The sequence below is a fragment of the Henckelia pumila genome, chromosome 1, assembly GCF_033568475.1.
Source record: "Henckelia pumila isolate YLH828 chromosome 1, ASM3356847v2, whole genome shotgun sequence".
Lineage (NCBI taxonomy): Eukaryota > Viridiplantae > Streptophyta > Magnoliopsida > Lamiales > Gesneriaceae > Henckelia > Henckelia pumila.
The window spans coordinates 115,214,003-115,230,050 of record NC_133120.1 but is presented as its reverse complement, the minus strand read 5'-3'; positions in this window follow the sequence as shown (position 1 = coordinate 115,230,050).

Genomic DNA, 16,048 nt, shown 5'->3' with positions numbered 1-16,048 from the left:
CAATTAAGCACCGCCTCAATCTTGCTTGGATTAACAGAAATCCCCTCCCTGGATATGATATGGCCAAGAAAGACCACTCGATCCATCCAGAACTCACACTTGCTTAGCTTGGCGTACAACTTCTCATCATGAAGAGTCTGCAGTACCAACCGCAAGTGAGAAACATGCTCTTTCGTATTCCTCGAATAGACCAGAATGTTGTCAATGAAGACCACGACAAACTTGTTCAAATGCTCCCTGAAGACACGGTTCATCAGGTCCATGAATATAGTCGGCGCATTAGTCAAACCAAATGGCATCACTAGAAACTCGTAATGCCCATAGCGAGTACGGAATGCAGTCTTGGTTACGTCTTGATCTCGGACTCTCAACTGATGATACTCAGATCTCAAGTCAATCTTGGAGTAAACTGAAGTGCCCTGCAGCTGATCAAACAAGTCATCAATATGAGGCAAAGTATACTTGTTCTTCACAGTGACTCGATTTAGCTGCCGATAGTCAATGCACAGTCGCATCGACCCATCCTTCTTCTTTACAAAAAGAATAGGAGCTTCTCAAGGAGATACACTAGGACGAATGTACCCCTTGTCCAAAAGATCCTGTAGCTGATTCTTCAACTCACGCATTTCTGACGGAGCCAGACGATACAGTGCTCGAGAAATAGGCGAAGTACCCGGCATCAACTCTATGCCAAACTCGAATTCCCTAACAGGAGGAAAACCCGGAATCTCATCAGGAAATACATTTGGAAATTCATCCACGACCGGAATGCTCTCTATCCCAACACTCTCAGCGGACAAATCAACTGCATTGATAAGGTAACCTTCCCCGCCAGACTCTAGAGCTCGATAGGATCTCAAATTAGATACCAGTGGCATCGGGGTTCGCGCTCCCTTACCATAGAAAAACCAGCTCTCACTCTCTTCCGGATGAAAGCGTACTAATCTCTGATAGCAGTCCACTGAAGCTCGATAGGTAGTCAGTATGTCTATCCCCAGAATACAATCGAAGTCATCCATCGCAAGAACCATGAGATTCGCTAACATAATGTTCCCCTCGAACTCTAAAGGGCAACCCATCACTAGACACTTAGCCAAAGAAAATTGGCCCATCGGAGTAGAAACAGACATCACTACGTTTAGTGCAATGCATGGTAACTTATGTCTCTTAACAAAACGTGCAGAAATGAAGGAATGAGATGCACCAGTGTCAATAAGTACAAGAGCAGGTATACCATAAAGCAAAAATGTACCTGCGATAACTTTCTCATTCTCCTCCACTGCCTGATCATGTCTTAGGGCAAACACCTGGCCAAAAGCTCGTGGCCTCAAATGAGAACTCCCAGCAGGCTGTCCCTGCGAACTTTGCTGAACGGTGGCTTGAGAACCAAATCCTGAACCAGAACCAGAACCTGAACCTCCTTTCCCAGATAGTGGACAATCCCTCCGAATATGACCCACCTCACCGCAACGAAAACAAGCTCCAGAAGCTTTACGGCACTTGTCGGATGGATGGTTCTTCCCACAGTGATCACACTTGTCCTTCTTTCCGAAACGGACAACACAAGCAGAGCCAGAGGAAGAAGAAGTAGATCCAGACTTCTTGAAAGATTGGGCACGGGGACCCAAATAACTAGCAGGTCTCGACTGAGAGAAAGACCTGTTTCGTCGAATGCTGTCCTCCGCCTGGTGACAACGGCTCACCAAACCCTCGTAGGACATGTCGTCACCAACCGCCACACGTTCATGGATCTCAGGGTTAAGGCCCTGAAGGAATAGATTATACTTCATCTCGGAGCTGTCGGCAATCTCCGGGCAATAGGCTAACAGATCAAAGAACTTTTGCTGGTACTCATCAATAGACAAAGCTCCCTGCCGCAAGCTCAGAAGCTCACATGCCTTCGTCTGTCGGAGTGCAGGAGGAAAATATAGCTTGTGGAAAGCTGTGCGGAATTCGGCCCAGGTGGCCACTCCTTTTGCCGCAACAAAAGGTGCAGAAGTAAACCTCCACCACCTACGCGCATGTCCATCCAGAAGATAACCTAGTGTCTCCATCTTCTGGTCCTCGGTGCAGTGAAACGTCCGAAAATTCGTCTCCATGCGGTCTAACCAGTTCCCCGCCTCTTCCGGAGACTCGCCTCCGCCCAAGGGCTTAGGCCCCATCTGCAAGAATCGACGTACATTGAAACGGTCCTCATCTCGATGACGATGGCGGCGTTCCCGACGAGGCTCCCGGTCGGCATCACCCCAACGCCCACCAATAATGCCATGAGAACTCTGGTCATCACGATCTGCCATCTACAAAATTAACCTAACGGTTATCTTATGTAGAATCTAAATCCCAAGAATACTTTGCATGCTCGGATACCATAAATGTAGTGACCCTTACCTGGATCACCTACTAAACAGAACTTAGGTATGCAAATAACTTAATTAAATGGATATCAGAATAAAACTGCGGAAACCATAAACAATATACAATCCCAAGGCAAGGAATCTGTAAGTACTCAAATATTATACAACCAAATCGAATAGTTGTATCAATCCAATAACAACAGAATAAAACCTAGGCGAAGCTCCAGCTGGCCAACCACTGCCTAGCCCCTCTTCGATCCACCCGCCTCCTCCAATCGCAAACCTGCCCCATGGAATAAGGTGTCCAAAAACACAGAGTACGAGACGTGAGCATAAAACGCTCAGTACGAGAGTATGAGTGTACATGCATGCAAAGTGAACTCCCTATAACTCGAGGTCAAGGATCAGATACAAAGACAGACCGGGCCCTGATATGTAGCACGATGTGCCGTCACTTCAGGAGGTGGCTCCCATACCATAATACCAGTGGATTTACCAGACCCAAAGCCATGGAAGTCCATCCACTAATAGGATAAGGTACAACCCTACTAATAGACATCTCGAAGGAGATAGCTCAGTATGCAAATGAATGCAGCATAAATCAATGACATATAAACCATGCAGTCACATAATACATGCATACTCAGTCAGGATATTTCAAACAGTACTTTCGTACCTCAAATCAGTGCAAGCTCTGCCAAACGATACTACTATCATTAAAGTGCTCTAAAAGTCTTAACTAAGCTATTGCATACTCCTAAATATTTTTAGGAAGCAAAAGCTATACCTTCGTCTGTCGTTAGCCCTTTGATGTCGATGTCTCCAGAACTTGGGCACAACTCCGCTAAGACTCTCGAATGCCTCGCCGACCTCCGGGCCAAGTCTAAGAAGACTAGAACAACTCGAAAACGTCTAAAAGGAGAGGGAATTCTCGGAATTGGCAAATCAAAATGAAGCCTCGACCTTCTATTTATAGACCACGATCGGAACCTCCGATCCTCGATCGGAACTTCCGTTCCTCGATCGGAACATCCGATCCTGCCATCGGAGCTTCCAAAGATCCTCATCTGCCAGGTGTCAAACTATCACTGGTTGACTTCGAATAGGGGTGATCGGAGCTTCCGATCCTGATCGGAGCTTCCGATCCTGCCACACGTCATGCCTGACGTAATTCGATCGGAGCTTCCGATCGCTCATCGGAGCTTCCGATCCTGTTCGGAGCTTCCAATCGCGCCTTCGGAGCTTCCAATCTATCCGATACCCAATTTGTTTAATTAGCATTGATTAATCCCTTAATCACTGATTTCGGGTACGGGCTACTACACCGATAATGCCAAATCCATGATACATTGTTCATTGTTGTTGTCAAACAACTTTGGGAAGTATTGATTTGCATAGGAAACAACCTATTTGGACTCATCTGGACAACCACCACTGCTTCTCTTGAAGGATCATATATTTCACAAGCTCCCTATCGAATGGTTATAGCATAACCTTTCTCTTGTAATTGACCAGCACTTAAAAGATTACACTTCAAATCACGAACATAAAAAACATTAGAAATATTTTCTTCAAAACCATTATTGGTTCTTATTTTTATGTCTCCTTTTCTCATAACCTTCACAGTAGAGTTATCACCAAAATTAATAGTAGAATGAAAATATTTATTTAAATTAAAGAAAATGGACTTATTACCACACATGTGGTTGCTGCAGCCTGTGTCCACATACCAAATATCTGGTCCATGATCTTCTTGGGTATGGAAAGCCATCAAGAAAGTTTTGGCTTCATTGCTTTCTACAAAATTCGTCCTTTCGGTTTTGTCTTGAGGTAGCTTAGTGTAACATTCAGAACGATAATGACCAGGTTTATGGCATCGAAGCACTCCAACTTGAATTGTTCAAAGTGTTGATTTCGGTTTCTGCCTGTATTTTGATAGATTGGTTGCTCGCTATCAGTTTTGAAATTCCTCGTCCTCCTCCATCTCTGCTACCTCGACCTCTGCCTCCATTACCTCGATCTCGACCCCTTCCCCTTGGATTAGAGAATTGATTAGGGGTAGAAGCCTTTAGAGCTTGCTCATCAAAGGGTGTGAGATGATTTATCTTCTGTTCATGAACCATTAATGAACTTTGGAGTTCATCAAGGGAAAGATTGTCTATGTCTTTCGATTCTTCAATTGAACAAGAAACATAATTGTACTTTGGAGCTAATTAGCACAATATCTTTTCAACAATGGCAACATCTTCCATATTCTCACCATGAAAACGCATTTTGCTTGCTATTGCCATGGTTCATGCACAGTATTTAGTGACCAAATCATCATCTTTCATCTGCAGAGTTTCAAAACTCCTGCTCAAGTCTTGAAGCTGTACACGTTTGGTTCTTGATGACCCTTGATATTTCTTCTTCATAGAATCCCAAATATCCTTGGAAGTTTCTTTGCAAAGAATTGTTTCCAAGATAGATCGGTCGATTTCCTGGAAGAGATAGTTTTTTGCCTTCAAATCCTTAAGCTTCAATCCTTCTAACTCTGCTCTTTGTGTCTCAGGTAAGGTGACACTTGCTGTTGGTTCAAGTATTCATGTACTGAACACTTGCCAGTACTCTTTTGAGAGCAAGAAATTTTCCATGAGCTTGCTCCAATGATCATAGTGACCATCAAAACGGGGAATTGCTGGTTGGACAAAGCTATCTGAAGCCATCTTTAAAGAAAAATGACGTGAAATAGAGATATTGCCGTAATGCTTTATTTCACTCAATTTTCTTCTTTTCTAGCTCTGGTACCACTGAACACAAAAATGAATTAAAGGCGGAAGCTTAAAAAAATGAAGTCAGAATATAAGAATATTATATTTGAGCAAAGGAAAACTGAATATCTTAATATAATGAATAGTCACCTATATATATCATTACAACTCATACTTTTATTCCTAAAATTAAGCAACAACCCAACATTTTCTGACATAAAGCCACGAGGCCCACGACTCCAACAACTCAACTAATGACTTCAAACGACTAAAGACTCGGTCAAAAGTTTAACAACATTATTTGAATAAATTAAATATAAATTCAACAGGCTCGGGTTGTCGTGGATGTTAGGGGCTAGGGGAGGATTTTGTGCGCAGGGGGTGGGGAGCGGCCCTCGGCCGAGCCAAGATCATATGGCTTGAGCCAGGGGCTGGGCTTACGAGATCCGAAAGGACCTTGGGATGGTCTTTCAGGCATGGCTCCGGCCAAGGGTGGCCGGAGCTGGGTGGTCTCAAGGTGGCAGGGTGTTGCCGAGGAGGGAGATTGGTTGAAGGAAAGGAATGGCGTGGGCTGTGTGTTTGGGCTTGGGGAAGCTGGGTCAAGTCCGGGTCGGGTCAAGTGGGTTAGGGTCATAGGTAATGGGTTTGAGTTCGGATAATTTTAATTTAGGGTCCAAGTTTATTTCTGGGCTTAAATTTATTATTGGGCTCAAATAGTCAAATTTATTACTTGGGCTTAATATTATTATTTTAGGGCTTAAATTAATTTTATAATTGAGCTAGGGGATTTAACTTAGTTTATTTGGCTCAATTCATTTGTTTGGGCCCAATTTATTTAATTTGAGCTTAAATTAGTATTGGGCCAAGCTGATGGGCTTAAGCTTGCTAGGCCAATTTTTGGGCCAAGACTTAGTGGACTTGAGCTTGTTGGACCCAGTGGATTGGGCTTGAGTGGATTTAAAATTTAATTGGGTCAACCTAAATCTAATTGGGTAAATTTTTGAATAATAGGGCTAGTATAAGTATTTTGGGCCAAGGTTAAAGTTAACGAGCCAGACGTAGTTCTAGGGCTTAAGTTAATGTGCACCAACTCGAATCAGCCATGACAAACTAAATAGTCCGTAAATATATATTTAATAGAGGTATATGTAATATTTTGATATGAATATGATTTTTATAAAAAAAAAAATTAAATATATATTTACGGGCAAAATTTTTAAGGAAAAACTGAAATTTTTAATTCAGGATTCACACATATGTTCATATTAAGATAATGACATGTGAAGAAAAATATTTTTGGAAAGTTGATGTGAATTGTGGCAATTATGCTCAGGAGCCTACGGATCCCCGTGTTAAGGTTGGGTGAAGTGGCATAAGAGGCGTAGGGAATCCCGATGTTAAGGTTGGGTGAATCTTGCCGCCGCGTACGCTGGTTATAGATTGATCAATCTTTTATGTTTATGGTCACACTTTACTTATATGACCCTCACAATAAAGATTTAATGATTATAACATGTCATGTTTATGCTACGTATTTATGTTATGATTATGTTTAGGACTCGGTATTATGCATATGATTTTACGATCAGGAATGCATTAGATGTAGTAGCCCGTAACCAAAATCAGTGATTAAGGGATTAATCAACACTAATTAAATAGATTGGGTACTGGACGGATCGGAAGCTCCGATGCAGGATCGGACGTTCCGATCGAGATCGGAAGCTCCGATGCAGGATCGGAAGCTCCGATGGTATTACGTCAGGCATGACGTGTGGCATGATCGGAAGCTCCGATCACCCCTATCCGAAGTCAACCAGTGATATTTTGACACATGGCAGATGAAGATCTTCGAAAGCTCCGATGGCAGGATCGGACGTTCCGATCGAAGATCGGAAGTTCCGATCGAGGATCGGAGGTTTCGATCGATGTCTATAAATAGAAGGCCGAGGCTTCACTTTCATTTGCCAATTCCGAGTTTTCCTTTCCATTCTAGTCCTATTGGAGTAGTTCTAGTCTTCCTAGGCTTGACCCGGGGGTTGGCGAGGCATTCGGGAGTCTTAGCGCAGTTGTGCCCAAGTTCTGGAGGCATCGACATCAAAGGGCTAACGACGGACGAAGGTATAGCTTTTGCTTTCTAAAAATATTTAGGAGTATGCAATAGCTTAGTTAAGGCTTTTAGAGCACTTTAATGATAGTAGTATCATTTGGCAGTGTAGAGCAGACTATAGGCGTGGACCTAGAGTTGGTAGAGCTTGCACTGATTTGAGGTATGAAAGTACTGTTCGAGATATCCTGACTGAATATGCATGTATTATGTGACTGCATGATTTATATGTCATGATTTATGCTGCATTCATTTGCATATTGAGCTATCTCCTTCGAGATGTCTATTAGTAGGGTTGTACCCTATCCTGTTAGTAGATGGACTTCCATGGCTTTGGGTCCGGTAAATCCACTGGTATTATGGTATGGGAGCCACCTCCTGAAGCGACGGCACAGCGTGCTACATACCAGGGCCCGGTCTGTCTCTGTTATCTGATCCTTGACCTCGAGTTATAGGGAGTTCACTTTGCATGCATGTATACTCATACTCTCATACTGAGCATTTTATGCTCACGTCTCATACTCTATGTTTCTGGACACCCTATTTCATGGGGCAAGTTTGCGATTGGACGAGGCGGGTGGTTCCAAGAGGGGCTAGGCAGTGGTTGGCCAGCTGGAGCTTCGCCTAGGTTTTATTCTGTTGTTATTGGATTGATACAACTATTCGATCTGATTGTATAATATTTGGGTATTTTACAGATTCCTTGCCTTGGGATTGTATATTGTTTATGGTTTCCGCAGTTTTATTCTGATATCCGTTTAATTAAGTTAATTGCATGTCTAAGTTCTGTTTAGTAGGTGATCCAGGTAAGGGTCACTACATTAGACTACTCAGACTATTTTTATAAACGGTATGTGCTTGCATGTGGTTTTATTTAGTAGTATTTGTTATTAAAGATAGAGTATGTTGGGCCTCTAGACTCACTAGATCTAAATAGTGTGCAGGTGAGTTTGATACTAGTGCTGAGGATGTGGTCCCAACCGGCGGTGAGGACCTCTGAGTACCTGCGAAGATCTAGCGTACCCGTGACCTTTGTAGTATTCATGTTTCCGCACTTATTTTATGAGATTTTATTTGAGGGTTGTAAATAAACTAGTTTTTTGCACGTGTTATCTACTTTCATCATGATTTGCTTGTGGTTAGAATTTAAAACTACGTATTTCCGCATTTTGCGATACCGTATTCTTGTGTATGGATTTCCTTTAATTTATTTCGTGCGTTTCAAACTGCTAGAGTACAATAAAATTACTATATACTACATTACTTGAAATAAAACTATTTTAGTACAGACGCATATATGTATGGGCATATATGTAATATTTAAAAAAATCTCTCGAGTCTTCGGTCGTTTCAAAAATAACTTCTGCTGAAAGGGTGAGGAAACAGTGTGCAAAATTATTTCTCACACTCAAAAATTGTTGCGATTGCTTGCGTGTTATGGAAATGATTGTTGATTCTATATTTATAATGACTTAATCATTTCCTATGATAGGACAAGTCCCTTTGATGATATCTATTCGTTTGAATCATCAAAAACAGTCAAAACCACGAAAGGATCCCATGAACAGACGTCTTTTTTCGTTACATATATACCTGAAGGAACTTCACATCACGATGCATCGAGTTCCTGGTTCCTTCAGTATGGTTCTTCCTACTTTAGTTATTTGGTTCCTTCAAGTACATCTATCATTTTCAACATGAGATCTATCATTTTTATGAAAATCACGGTTGTGATCTTAGGTATAAAAATCACAAGGAAGGAACAATGTATTGTTCTTTCACAATCTCATACATTGAAAATGTATTGAAAAAACTTGACCATTTTGATTGTAAGACATTCACAACACTTTTTGATTCTAATATTAAAATGCAGCCTAATATGGGAAGGGCAGTGAACCAACTAAGATATGCCAAGGTTATCGGTTCTCTGATGTATGCAATGATACAAACAAGACCTGATATTGTATTTTTAGTTGGAAAATTTAGTAGGTATACCAGTAATTTGGGACAACTGAATTAGAATGCAATTTATCGAGTATTGAAATACTAAGATACACTATGGATTATAGTATACATTATCCAAGGAAACCTCAAGTTCTAGAAGGATATACGAATGTGAGTTGGATATTCGATCTAGATGATCATGCATCTACAAGTGGATGTATATTCAGAATTGTTGAAGATGCCATATCACGGGGTTCCAAAAACCAAACTTATATTGTTGATTCTGCAATGGGGCCGAGTTTATAGCTCTTTCTTTATGTGCTAAGGAAGCAAAATGGTTGATGAACCTGTTAATGGAAGTTCCATTGTGGTCGAAACCAGTGCCTCCGATCACTATACATTGTGGTAGCGAGACTACACTATCAAGGACATATGACAATATTTACAATGGAAAGTCGAGATATATTGGATTGAGACATAGTACAATTAGACAATTAATATCTGAGATTGTCATAACTGTGAACTATGTGAGGTCAAGTATTAACTTGGGTGATCTCTTGACGAAAGACCTTGCAAGGGATCTAGTTTTGAAAACGTCAAAGGAGATGGGACAGAAGCCAACTTATTGATCAATAGTAGAAACTCGATTCAACTTTGGATGATTTCCAAATCATGGGTTCAATGAGCAAAGTATATTATATGAATGAGTGAAACACTAAACTTTTTCATAAGGGAAGTGTTTATTCACGTAATGAAATAGTCAGGAAAAGATTCATTGCTTTGAATGGAGTTATAAAGGGCAATCCTTTGAAATACTTAGTTACGTGGGTATTTTTTTTTATAACATCCACATATATGAATTTAGGAGATGATATCGTCTCTAGTGTAGTTTGGCTTAACTACGTAAACATTCATGAAAATACAGGATAATAATTAGACACAAGGCTGATCCATGTGTCGCAAATGTGAATATACCAAGGATAAGGAAAGCCTATGTGTGAGATCACTCCGGTTAATCATATAAGGTCGATCGCTGGTTCAAAGCGGGTCTATCAATCACATTGGTTAGCATTTGAGATGTTTCGCTATGTAAAGATTCAAATGCATTAGATATTTTTATTTATGCAAAAAACTTGTAGCTTGATAATCGGAAAATTCTATAAAAATTCATTTTTTTATGAAAATGGTGGAGGATTGTTCGTGTTTACTATATAAGGAAATCACCAGCACAATTAATTTATATATATGAAGATGTGAGCTTTAAAATCTAATTAATATTTGTACCAAATAATAGCATAAATGAAAGAAGGAAGTAAAATGATGGGACCGAAAATAAATCCATTACACGTGAATTGAGGGTTTCTCCATGAAATTATGCGGCCCCTTCAATGGTGAAATTGTAAGATCAATATAATATTTGGGGTTAATGGTGTTCAAATCCAATCGTCACCTACACTTTTGGCCTCTTATATTTTCTCCTACACATTTAAATTTAGTAAATTGATATTTTATATTTACTATTAGGGAAAATAAGTTTTTTGGTCCATTAACTTGTTCAGGTTTTGGTTTTGGTCCATTAACTTTTTCGATGTGGGTTTTGGTACACTAATTTTGCATTTTCAGTATTTTTTGGTCCAACTGCATACGTGTCAACTTCTGATTGGTCCAAAATGATGACGTGGATGAATCAAAAGCTGACACGTATGCAGTTGGACCAAAAAACATTGAAAATGCAAAGTTAGTGTACCAAAACCCATATCGGAAAAGTTAATAGACCAAAACCCAAAGGGGGTAAAGTTACTGGACCAAAAAACTTATTTTCCCTTATTATTACTCAAATTAACCAATATATATATTTCACTTATTGTATTTATTATTATAAACATTGACATGTAATAAAAATTGTTGTTTTGAATAAATTTTGATTTTATTAAAACCTATTTACACTAATACTGTATATGATTTTAAATACATATGTTTATAACTATATAAATTCATAATAGAAAATTAAAAACATTATTTATAATATAAGATATCAAAAACTAATTTAATACCTAAACTTGGAAAATAATTATAATATAATAAATATTATAAGACTATTTCATTATGGATACCAATATTTCTATTTCTTAATTGAAGCGTAAAAAAATTTATTTTCCATCAAATTAATTTCAATGTCTTGTGTATGTATACATGTAGCGATAGAATTATGATTTTTTTTTATTTGAATGTTTCAGCAACTAAAGATCAAGAAGAAATTGAAACCTTACGTAAGATTTTTTTCTCCAAAATTTTTAATTGATTGAAATTTTAATAACAAATTGAAATTTTCAATTTCCACAATCACATGGTTCTTCTATTTTTTTTTAATCATAAGTTAATTTTAATAGAAGTTAGTTTAGTTAAAATTTTTGATATCTTACATTTTAATCAAATTTTTTTACCTTTTTTATTATGAATGTATATACGTATAATATTTAAAATCATATATATTGTTATAATGTAAATATTTTTTAAGAAAAATAAAATCTATTTAAAGCAACCATTTTTATTATATCTCAATATTTCCATAAATACTAGGTATTATTGAATTATAATAAAGGCGAGAAGAGAAAACGATATATTAGATAATTTGAGTAGTCGAAAATAAAAAAGTATTAATTTACTACATTTAAATGTGTAGGAGAAAATGGGGAGGGCCTATGCCACACCGGGTGTCCTTCACCCGGTGTGATCTTGGCCTTTCATTGGCTCGGGACCCACATATCCAGCCAATGAAGGGCAGATGCTGCATCGAGTAAAGGACACCCGGTGTAAGATAGCCCGAGCCGAGAAAATGTAGGAGAAAGTACATGAGAATGAGATGATTGCATTTGAATATTGTGTTGGACCCAAATAATAATTAATAGGCAATATACAATGCATAAGCAGGCATATGTAAACCAGTTCTCGGCGATAAATAAAAAAAACGAAACACGAAATCATATCAGAATTTGATTTATTTTTGGTATGCTAATCCTGTAACGAGGAGAAACAAAATGAACTTAGACGTATAATAATTTACAATATCTTTAAAACAAATTCATTTTACTTTTCCGATTTAATGAGGTTGGACTATGAACGTATGTTTTTCACTATTAAAAAAAAGAGAGAGAGAGAGAGAGAACACAAGCATGGTTTTTAAAACCTTAAAGTACAAGGTTTTAAATAAAATCAATTTTATATAAGAGGTTTTCTTATTTGCTAGGATCAAGGTAGTATTTTCTAAAACTCTTTCAAACACTACCTAAAAACATCTAGCACCCGGACTACCCAACTCTCCTTCCTCTCGAATTGGAGAGTTAAAAAAAATGTTATGAAAATACTTTAAGAGATTTTCCATTGCTTTTTATTTTAAAATGAATTAATTTTTTTTAAATCTTTGCTTCATCAATCCCAAAGTTTCTTTTTTTAAAAAAAAAAAAAGAAAAAGCTTTTTTGGCGTTCTTCTCTACAACAAAAATATTGTTTACGATTTTTTCACATAAAAGTTTGTGACGCTATCATAATTGAAAATCGAACAACTCCGTTATCTCACACTCCCTAATTTCTTGATAAATAATCGAGTAAACAAAAAAAAAAAAATCGATTTTTTTTTATAAAAAAATACATGGTTTAATGAAGCAATTTTTCAGAAATGTTTGAGCAAACCAAATCGGTTCATGAAGAAGATTAAGATGTCGAAATAGCACGTACGTTTAAATTATCCTTACTTTAGTTTAGGATCCCAATGCTAGCCAATCGAATATTTTGAAACCCGCAGCAGATTGCTAATTTTTTATTTTTTAAAAATCATAGACAATTTCACATGACAAATCTAATGTCGCAAAAATACGTGGAAATATTGTTTAGTCGCTAACTAATAAGACAACGTGCTTAATTATTGCATGTCTGCATGAGAACTTACTCTCGAAATCTATTAAACAAAAATCATGACAATTGTTCCACAATTATACGACAAACAATTAATAGATTCACTGATTAAAACTTTAATGTATATATAATTAACCATATTAAATCTGAAACTTCCAGTCCATCAAATCTATATTTAAAAAAAATGAGATATTTACTTAAATTAATGAATATCGTCAATTATTTCACCTTAAATTAGACATATATTTTCGAGTCCCAAACATATATATCCGAAACCCTGCGTAGACCGTATTTTTGTCGTGTCCAATCACCTTATATTTTTTATTGGCTGACATGCCACATGGCAATTTATATGTCAAAACTAAATGTCATAATTCTTTGGTTCGATAAACTTTTTCCCCGAATTTATTTAAATAAGATTAATTCTTTATATTTGGATCAACGTGTTATTTTTATATATTTTTTTACTCTCGCTGGATTATCTTTAGTTACATGTGTCTTCTCCACGTACCCACATTAAATCATAAGGTAATACAATTAAATTACTCAACCTAATATATACTTTTGGGTAATAATCCAATTCTAGTCATTTTAGTTCAACTAATAGTCCGATTTTAATTATTATAACTCACTTGATAAATAAAGTTGGGATCGATGGATAAATTTGAACTAGGTCTAGGGGTGATATATCTTACTGTACCGAAAATTATATACCGTATATCGTACCTAAAACTATGATATAAAAAAAAAAAAATTAATTACCGACACTATACTGAAACTTTCAGTATACCGAAAATCGGTATACCGAAATTTTCGGTATATATAAATAACATACCGATCATACCGAAATTTCGGTATGGTATCGTCGTATCGGTATATATCGTTTTATACAAAAAAAACCCTTATATTTTTTAATTTATTAATTCATTGTTTATAAAAATTAATATTTTTAATTTTTTTTTATATTATTTCGATATTTCGGTATATCGATATATACCGATATTTTCAAATTTCATATCGTTACTGTACCAAAAATTTCGGAATAGTTATCATATCGTATCAAAAATTTGATATTTTTTCGGTACGATAACTTCGATATATCGAGAATTCGGTATTGACTCTTAAATTAATTTTTTGTTATAAATAAGTAAATAACTCAGACTCTTTACCTTTCGAGTAAGAGTTCTCATTTTACATTTTCAAGCACTCTTGTTCTGTCGAGAGAGGTTTTTAAGGTAATCGATGATTTTACCGTCACTTTAACACCTCGAATAGTACTTGTCCGTGACAAATGTGAACCCTCCTATGTAACATATGCTTTTAGGAATGGTTTAAGGCGCGACAGCTGATGAATTTGATATTTATGTTAGGTAACATATTTTTTGCTACATCGTGTGTGTATACTTATTTGTGGATGATTATTTTAATGGTCAATGATTAGATACTATTTAAAATTTTGAAAATGGTGAAGTGTACTTCACGGTACAACGTGTGAGGTTAAAAATCACAAGGCGTGGGAAGGAAAAATATTATTTATCTGCCATTTGTATGTGTCTTGCTGTCCAAACAATATAAGATTTAATTAATTAGTTTATTATATTTAAACACGTTACGTGTATGTTTTCGGAATTTGATTAAATATAATGACTTATTTTCCTTAGTATATTAAGCTATAGCATGCTTGTACATGATATTATGAAATTGAAAATGTCACTTATAGATATTTTTATTTTTGAGAATAACATTTCATAACTTGTAAATTTTGATGAAACAGTGACGGGTTTGTAATTAATATCTTATATATGTAGAAACTTCAAAAAAAAATTGACGACTCGAGGACCCAACTTCTCTCTTACGTTGTATTTGGACCATTAATATGAAAATTTTGCGTAATTTATTTTTCAAAAAGACTTTTTTTTTATGATAACTATATATATATATATGATGTTAATCTAGGTGCCTTTTGTTGGATACATATTGGGAGCTGCAAGTTGTGGAATACCACATTTTCTCACATATTTTTCTAATCTCGAGAATTATATGTTACATTAAATGTTTTCACGATGTTCATATGAACATCGATATCGACGCTCACGAAATAACAACAAGAGACGTCCCAAATATCAAAATATACACTATTAAGTGTGTGTGATTTGTTTTAGAGATTCACGTACAATATTGAGTTAGTCACAGGGAAGTCTCAATCCATTATATTTATGATTTGATAGTTATAAGAATTTGTAGACAGAAATGTATAGCAAATTGCAACCATTATTTCTTGCACAAATAATGCAACCAAAATGGGCTCCATATATATCATTAATGAAAAATATTTTCATATTTCAATATTTTTGAATTTCTCAAATTACTTAGCCCCCACATAAATTCTTACGTACTGTTGATCATGTCACACTATATAAATTATGGTGACAGAATTATAACTAATTCAAATAAAAATAGGTCGACTTGACGTGGAAACTGATCACATAACAAGACCTATTAAACTTTGTGAATTAATATTTGGATTAGTTGAAAAATATTATTTAAGAAATAATGAAAAAAAGGGACAAATTAAAGCTGTATTGTGCAGCAAAATAATTAACTGGCCTTCTTAATTAAATAAGAATAAAATAAACAACAAAGAGGCTTTAAGAGGTATTCGATGTGGTAGAGTAGGTAAACTCTTAACAAATGATCAGGTGTTTGATTCTCATACCAAAACTTTTCCAGACGAGCCTGTCGCACGGAGTTTGTTCAGTATGATTTCTCTGTCTAAAGTAGTTTGCAGGTTATTGCGTTAACTTAGAAGTTTGCCTAGTGCACACAAAAAGATAGTGGAATATGCGGGTTCTCGCTTCTTAAAATTAAAAATAAAAAAAAGAAAGAAAAATAAGCAAGAAGCTATTATGGTGACGAAGCATATGTGATCATAGCATGCAACTTCTCATAAATTAATTCAAATTGCTGAATATATAATATTCATT